The sequence below is a fragment of the Ascaphus truei genome, unplaced genomic scaffold, assembly GCF_040206685.1.
Source record: "Ascaphus truei isolate aAscTru1 unplaced genomic scaffold, aAscTru1.hap1 HAP1_SCAFFOLD_177, whole genome shotgun sequence".
NCBI classification, from domain to species: domain Eukaryota; kingdom Metazoa; phylum Chordata; class Amphibia; order Anura; family Ascaphidae; genus Ascaphus; species Ascaphus truei.
The window spans coordinates 266,872-274,806 of NW_027454667.1; positions in this window are offsets into that span (position 1 = coordinate 266,872).

Consider the following 7,935-nt stretch of genomic DNA (forward strand, 5'->3'; position numbering starts at 1 on the left):
CTCTCTGCGCTCTTTCTTTCTCTCTCTCTCTCTGCGCTCTTTCTTTCTCTCTCTGCACTCTTTCTTTCTCTCTCTGTGCTCTTTCTTTCTCTCTCTATGCTCTTTCTCTCTCTCTCTCTGCGCACTTTCTTTCTCTCTCTCTGCGCACTTTCTTTCTATCTCTCTGCGCTCTTTCTTTCTCTCTCTCTCTCTGCGCTCTTTCTTTCTCTCTCTGCGCTCTTTCTTTCTTTCTCTCTCTCTGCGCTCTTTCTTTCTCTCTCTGCGCTCTTTCTTTCTCTCTGCGCACTTTCTTTCTCTCTCTCTGCGCTCTCTCTCTCTCTGCGCTCTTTCTTTCTCTCTGCGCTCTTTCTTTCTCTCTGCGCTCTCTCTCTCTGCGCTCTCTCTCTCTCTCTGCGCTCTTTCTTTCTCTCTCTGCGCTCATTCTTTCTCTCTCTGCGCTCTTTCTTTCTTTCTCTCTCTGCGCTCTTTCTTTCTCTGCGTTCTCTCTCTCTCTCTGCGCTCTTTCTTTCTCTCTCTGCGCTCTTTCTTTCTCTCTCTCTCTGCGCTCTTTCTTTCTCTCTCTGCGCTCTTTCTTTCTCTCTCTGCGCTCATTCTTTCTCTCTCTGCGCTCTTTCTTTCTCTCTCTCTCTGCGCTTTTTCTTTCTCTCTCTCTGCGCTCTTTTTTTCTCTCTCTCTGCGCTCTTTCTCTTTCTCTGCGCTCTTTCTCTCTCTCTCTGCGCTCTTTCTTTCTCTCTCTGCACTCTTTCTTTCTCTCTCTATGCTCTTTCTCTCTCTCTCTCTGCGCACTTTCTTTCTATCTCTCTGCGCACTTTCTTTCTCTCTCTCTGCACACTTTCTTTCTATCTCTCTGCGCTCTTTCTTTCTCTCTCTCTGCGCTCTTTCTTTCTCTCTCTGCGCTCTTTCTTTCTCTCTTTCTCTGTGCTCTTTCTTTCTCTCTCTATGCTCTTTCTCTCTCTCTCTCTGCGCACTTTCTTTCTCTCTCTCTGCGCACTTTCTTTCTCTCTCTCTGCACACTTTCTTTCTATCTCTCTGCGCTCTTTCTTTCTCTCTCTCTGCGCTCTTTCTTTCTCTCTCTCTGCGCTCTTTCTTTCTCTCCTGCGCTCTTTCTCTCTCTCTGCGCTCTTTCTTTCTCTCTCTGCGATCTTTCTTTCTTTCTCTCTCTCTGCGCTCTTTCTTTCTCTCTGCACACTTTCTTTCTCTCTCTCTGCGCTCTCTCTCTCTCTGCGCTCTTTCTTTCTCTCTGCGCTCTTTCTTTCTCTCTGCGCTCTCTCTCTCTGCGCTCTTTCTTTCTCTCTCTGCGCTCTTTCTTTCTCTCTCTCTGCGCTCTTTCTCTCTCTCTGCGCTCTTTCTCTCTCTCTGCGCTCTTTCTTTCTCTCTCTGCGCTCTTTCTTTCTCTCTCTGCGCTCTTTCTTTCTTTCTCTCTCTGCGCTCTTTCTTTCTCTGCGCTCTCTCTCTCTCTCTGCGCTCTTTCTTTCTCTCTCTGCGCTCTTTCTTTCTCTCTCTCTCTGTGCTCTTTCTTTCTCTCTCTGCGCTCTTTCTTTCTCTCTCTGCGCTCTTTCTTTCTCTCTCTATGCTCTTTCTCTCTCTCTCTCTGCGCACATTCTTTCTCTCTCTCTGCGCACTTTCTTTCTATCTCTCTGCGCTCTTTCTTTCTCTCTGCGCTCTTTCTCTCTCTCTGCGCTCTTTCTCTCTCTCTGCGCTCTTTCTTTCTCTCTCTGCGCTCTTTCTTTCTCTCTGCGCTCTTTCTTTCTTTCTCTCTCTGCGCTCTTTCTTTCTCTGCGCTCTCTCTCTCTCTCTGCGCTCTTTCTTTCTCTCTCTGCGCTCTTTCTTTCTCTCTCTCTCTGTGCTCTTTCTTTCTCTCTCTGCGCTCTTTCTTTCTCTCTCTGCGCTCTTTCTTTCTCTCTCTATGCTCTTTCTCTCTCTCTCTCTGCGCACTTTCTTTCTCTCTCTCTGCGCACTTTCTTTCTATCTCTCTGCGCTCTTTCTTTCTCTCTGCGCTCTCTCTCTCTGTGCTCTCTCTCTGCGCTCTCTCTCTCTGCACTCTTTTTTTTCTCTCTGCGCTCTTTCTTTCTCTCTCTGCGCTCTTTCTTTCTCTCTTTGCGCTCTTTCTTTCTTTCTCTCTCTGTGCTCTTTCTTTCTCTGCGCTCTCTCTCTCTCTCTGCGCTCTTTCTTTCTCTCTCTGCGCTCTTTCTTTCTCTCTCTCTGCGCTCTTTCTTTCTCTCTCTCTGCGCTCTTTCTTTCTCTCTCTCTGCGCTCTTTCTTTCTCTCCTGCGCTCTTTCTCTCTCTCTGCGCTCTTTCTTTCTCTCTCTGCGCTCTTTCTTTCTCTCTCTGCGCTCTTTCTTTCTCTCTCTGCGCTCTTTCTTTCTCTCTCTGCGCTCTTTCTTTCTTTCTCTCTCTGCGCTCTTTCTTTCTCTGCGCTCTCTCTCTCTCTCTGCGCTCTTTCTTTCTCTCTCTGCGCTCTTTCTTTCTCTCTCTCTCTCTGCGCTCTTTCTTTCTCTCTCTGCACTCTTTCTTTCTCTCTCTGTGCTCTTTCTTTCTCTCTCTATGCTCTTTCTCTCTCTCTCTCTGCGCACTTTCTTTCTCTCTCTCTGCGCACTTTCTTTCTATCTCTCTGCGCTCTTTCTTTCTCTCTCTCTCTCTGCGCTCTTTCTTTCTCTCTCTGCGCTCTTTCTTTCTTTCTCTCTCTCTGCGCTCTTTCTTTCTCTCTCTGCGCTCTTTCTTTCTCTCTGCGCACTTTCTTTCTCTCTCTCTGCGCTCTCTCTCTCTCTGCGCTCTTTCTTTCTCTCTGCGCTCTTTCTTTCTCTCTGCGCTCTCTCTCTCTGCGCTCTCTCTCTCTCTCTGCGCTCTTTCTTTCTCTCTCTGCGCTCATTCTTTCTCTCTCTGCGCTCTTTCTTTCTTTCTCTCTCTGCGCTCTTTCTTTCTCTGCGTTCTCTCTCTCTCTCTGCGCTCTTTCTTTCTCTCTCTGCGCTCTTTCTTTCTCTCTCTCTCTGCGCTCTTTCTTTCTCTCTCTGCGCTCTTTCTTTCTCTCTCTGCGCTCATTCTTTCTCTCTCTGCGCTCTTTCTTTCTCTCTCTCTCTGCGCTTTTTCTTTCTCTCTCTCTGCGCTCTTTTTTTCTCTCTCTCTGCGCTCTTTCTCTTTCTCTGCGCTCTTTCTCTCTCTCTCTGCGCTCTTTCTTTCTCTCTCTGCACTCTTTCTTTCTCTCTCTATGCTCTTTCTCTCTCTCTCTCTGCGCACTTTCTTTCTATCTCTCTGCGCACTTTCTTTCTCTCTCTCTGCACACTTTCTTTCTATCTCTCTGCGCTCTTTCTTTCTCTCTCTCTGCGCTCTTTCTTTCTCTCTCTGCGCTCTTTCTTTCTCTCTTTCTCTGTGCTCTTTCTTTCTCTCTCTATGCTCTTTCTCTCTCTCTCTCTGCGCACTTTCTTTCTCTCTCTCTGCGCACTTTCTTTCTCTCTCTCTGCACACTTTCTTTCTATCTCTCTGCGCTCTTTCTTTCTCTCTCTCTGCGCTCTTTCTTTCTCTCTCTCTGCGCTCTTTCTTTCTCTCCTGCGCTCTTTCTCTCTCTCTGCGCTCTTTCTTTCTCTCTCTGCGATCTTTCTTTCTTTCTCTCTCTCTGCGCTCTTTCTTTCTCTCTGCGCACTTTCTTTCTCTCTCTCTGCGCTCTCTCTCTCTCTGCGCTCTTTCTTTCTCTCTGCGCTCTTTCTTTCTCTCTGCGCTCTCTCTCTCTGCGCTCTTTCTTTCTCTCTCTGCGCTCTTTCTTTCTCTCTCTCTGCGCTCTTTCTCTCTCTCTGCGCTCTTTCTCTCTCTCTGCGCTCTTTCTTTCTCTCTCTGCGCTCTTTCTTTCTCTCTCTGCGCTCTTTCTTTCTTTCTCTCTCTGCGCTCTTTCTTTCTCTGCGCTCTCTCTCTCTCTCTGCGCTCTTTCTTTCTCTCTCTGCGCTCTTTCTTTCTCTCTCTCTCTGTGCTCTTTCTTTCTCTCTCTGCGCTCTTTCTTTCTCTCTCTGCGCTCTTTCTTTCTCTCTCTATGCTCTTTCTCTCTCTCTCTCTGCGCACATTCTTTCTCTCTCTCTGCGCACTTTCTTTCTATCTCTCTGCGCTCTTTCTTTCTCTCTGCGCTCTCTCTCTCTGCGCTCTCTCTCTGCGCTCTCTCTCTCTGCACTCTTTTTTTTCTCTCTGCGCTCTTTCTTTCTCTCTCTGCGCTCTTTCTTTCTCTCTTTGCGCTCTTTCTTTCTTTCTCTCTCTGTGCTCTTTCTTTCTCTGCGCTCTCTCTCTCTCTCTGCGCTCTTTCTTTCTCTCTCTGCGCTCTTTCTTTCTCTCTCTCTGCGCACTTTCTTTCTATCTCTCTGCGCTCTTTCTTTCTCTCTGCGCTCTCTCTCTCTGCGCTCTCTCTCTCTGCACTCTTTTTTTTCTCTCTGCGCTCTTTCTTTCTCTCTCTGCGCTCTTTCTTTCTCTCTCTGCGCTCTTTCTTTCTTTCTCTCTCTGCGCTCTTTCTTTCTCTCTCTGCGCTCTTTCTTTCTCTCTCTGCGCTCTTTCTTTCTCTCTCTGCGCTCTTTCTTTCTCTCTCTGCGCTCTTTCTTTCTTTCTCTCTCTGCGCTCTTTCTTTCTCTGCGCTCTCTCTCTCTCTCTGCGCTCTTTCTTTCTCTCTCTGCGCTCTTTCTTTCTCTCTCTCTCTCTGCGCTCTTTCTTTCTCTCTCTGCACTCTTTCTTTCTCTCTCTGTGCTCTTTCTTTCTCTCTCTATGCTCTTTCTCTCTCTCTCTCTGCGCACTTTCTTTCTCTCTCTCTGCGCACTTTCTTTCTATCTCTCTGCGCTCTTTCTTTCTCTCTCTCTCTCTGCGCTCTTTCTTTCTCTCTCTGCGCTCTTTCTTTCTTTCTTTCTCTCTCTCTGCGCTCTTTCTTTCTCTCTCTGCGCTCTTTCTTTCTCTCTGCGCACTTTCTTTCTCTCTCTCTGCGCTCTCTCTCTCTCTGCGCTCTTTCTTTCTCTCTGCGCTCTTTCTTTCTCTCTGCGCTCTCTCTCTCTGCGCTCTCTCTCTCTCTCTGCGCTCTTTCTTTCTCTCTCTGCGCTCATTCTTTCTCTCTCTGCGCTCTTTCTTTCTTTCTCTCTCTGCGCTCTTTCTTTCTCTGCGTTCTCTCTCTCTCTCTGCGCTCTTTCTTTCTCTCTCTGCGCTCTTTCTTTCTCTCTCTCTCTGCGCTCTTTCTTTCTCTCTCTGCGCTCTTTCTTTCTCTCTCTGCGCTCATTCTTTCTCTCTCTGCGCTCTTTCTTTCTCTCTCTCTCTGCGCTTTTTCTTTCTCTCTCTCTGCGCTCTTTTTTTCTCTCTCTCTGCGCTCTTTCTCTTTCTCTGCGCTCTTTCTCTCTCTCTCTGCGCTCTTTCTTTCTCTCTCTGCACTCTTTCTTTCTCTCTCTATGCTCTTTCTCTCTCTCTCTCTGCGCACTTTCTTTCTATCTCTCTGCGCACTTTCTTTCTCTCTCTCTGCACACTTTCTTTCTATCTCTCTGCGCTCTTTCTTTCTCTCTCTCTGCGCTCTTTCTTTCTCTCTCTGCGCTCTTTCTTTCTCTCTTTCTCTGTGCTCTTTCTTTCTCTCTCTATGCTCTTTCTCTCTCTCTCTCTGCGCACTTTCTTTCTCTCTCTCTGCGCACTTTCTTTCTCTCTCTCTGCACACTTTCTTTCTATCTCTCTGCGCTCTTTCTTTCTCTCTCTCTGCGCTCTTTCTTTCTCTCTCTCTGCGCTCTTTCTTTCTCTCCTGCGCTCTTTCTCTCTCTCTTCGCTCTTTCTTTCTCTCTCTGCGATCTTTCTTTCTTTCTCTCTCTCTGCGCTCTTTCTTTCTCTCTGCGCACTTTCTTTCTCTCTCTCTGCGCTCTCTCTCTCTCTGCGCTCTTTCTTTCTCTCTGCGCTCTTTCTTTCTCTCTGCGCTCTCTCTCTCTGCGCTCTTTCTTTCTCTCTCTGCGCTCTTTCTTTCTCTCTCTCTGCGCTCTTTCTCTCTCTCTGCGCTCTTTCTCTCTCTCTGCGCTCTTTCTTTCTCTCTCTGCGCTCTTTCTTTCTCTCTCTGCGCTCTTTCTTTCTCTCTCTGCGCTCTTTCTTTCCTTCTCTCTCTGCGCTCTTTCTTTCTCTGCGCTCTCTCTCTCTCTCTGCGCTCTTTCTTTCTCTCTCTGCGCTCTTTCTTTCTCTCTCTCTCTGTGCTCTTTCTTTCTCTCTCTGCGCTCTTTCTTTCTCTCTCTGCGCTCTTTCTTTCTCTCTCTATGCTCTTTCTCTCTCTCTCTCTGCGCACTTTCTTTCTCTCTCTCTGCGCACTTTCTTTCTATCTCTCTGGGCTCTTTCTTTCTCTCTGCGCTCTCTCTCTCTGCGCTCTCTCTCTGCGCTCTCTCTCTCTGCACTCTTTTTTTTCTCTCTGCGCTCTTTCTTTCTCTCTCTGCGCTCTTTCTTTCTCTCTTTGCGCTCTTTCTTTCTTTCTCTCTCTGTGCTCTTTCTTTCTCTGCGCTCTCTCTCTCTCTCTGCGCTCTTTCTTTCTCTCTCTGCGCTCTTTCTTTCTCTCTCTCTGCGCACTTTCTTTCTATCTCTCTGCGCTCTTTCTTTCTCTCTGCGCTCTCTCTCTCTGCGCTCTCTCTCTCTGCACTCTTTTTTTTCTCTCTGCGCTCTTTCTTTCTCTCTCTGCGCTCTTTCTTTCTCTCTCTGCGCTCTTTCTTTCTTTCTCTCTCTGCGCTCTTTCTTTCTCTCTCTGCGCTCTTTCTTTCTCTCTCTGCGCTCTTTCTTTCTCTCTCTGCGCTCTTTCTTTCTCTCTCTCTGCGCTCTTTCTTTCTCTCTCTCTGCGCTCTTTTTTTCTCTCTCTGCGCTCTTTCTCTTTCTCTGCGCTCTTTCTCTCTCTCTCTGCGCTCTTTCTTTCTCTCTCTCTCTGCGCTCTTTCTTTCTCTCTCTCTGCGCTCTTTCTTTCTCTCTCTCTGTGCTCTTTCTCTGCGCTCTTTCTCTCTCTCTCTGCGCTCTTTCTTTCTCTCTCTCTGCGCTCTTTCTCTTTCTCTGTGCTCTTTCTCTCTCTCTCTCTGCGCTCTTTCTCTCTCTCTCTGCGCTCTTTCTTTCTCTCTCTGCGCTCTTTCTTTCTCTCTCTGCGCTCTTTCTTTCTCTCTCTGCGCTCTTTCTTTCTCTCTCTGCGCTCTTTCTTTCTCTCTCTCTGCGCTCTTTCTTTCTCTCTCTCTGCGCTCTTTTTTTCTCTCTCTGCGCTCTTTCTCTTTCTCTGCGCTCTTTCTCTCTCTCTCTGCGCTCTTTCTTTCTCTCTCTCTCTGCGCTCTTTCTTTCTCTCTCTCTGCGCTCTTTCTTTCTCTCTCTCTGTGCTCTTTCTCTGCGCTCTTTCTCTCTCTCTCTGCGCTCTTTCTTTCTCTCTCTCTGCGCTCTTTCTCTTTCTCTGTGCTCTTTCTCTCTCTCTCTCTGCGCTCTTTCTCTCTCTCTCTGCGCTCTTTCTTTCTCTCTCTGCGCTCTTTCTTTCTCTCTCTGCGCTCTTTCTTTCTCTCTCTGCGCTCTTTCTTTCTCTCTCTGCGCTCTTTCTTTCTCTCTCTCTGCGCTCTTTCTTTCTCTCTCTCTGCGCTCTTTTTTTCTCTCTCTGCGCTCTTTCTCTTTCTCTGCGCTCTTTCTCTCTCTGCGCTCTTTCTTTCTCTCTCTCTCTGCGCTCTTTCTTTCTCTCTCTCTGCGCTCTTTCTTTCTCTCTCTCTGTGCTCTTTCTCTGCGCTCTTTCTCTCTCTCTCTGCGCTCTTTCTTTCTCTCTCTCTGCGCTCTTTCTCTTTCTCTGTGCTCTTTCTCTCTCTCTCTCTGCGCTCTTTCTCTCTCTCTCTGCGCTCTTTCTTTCTCTCTCTGCGCTCTTTCTTTCTCTCTCTGCGCTCTTTCTTTCTCTCTCTGCGCTCTTTCTCTCTCTCTCTGCGCTCTTTCTTTCTCTCTCTCTGCGCTCTTTCTTTCTCTCT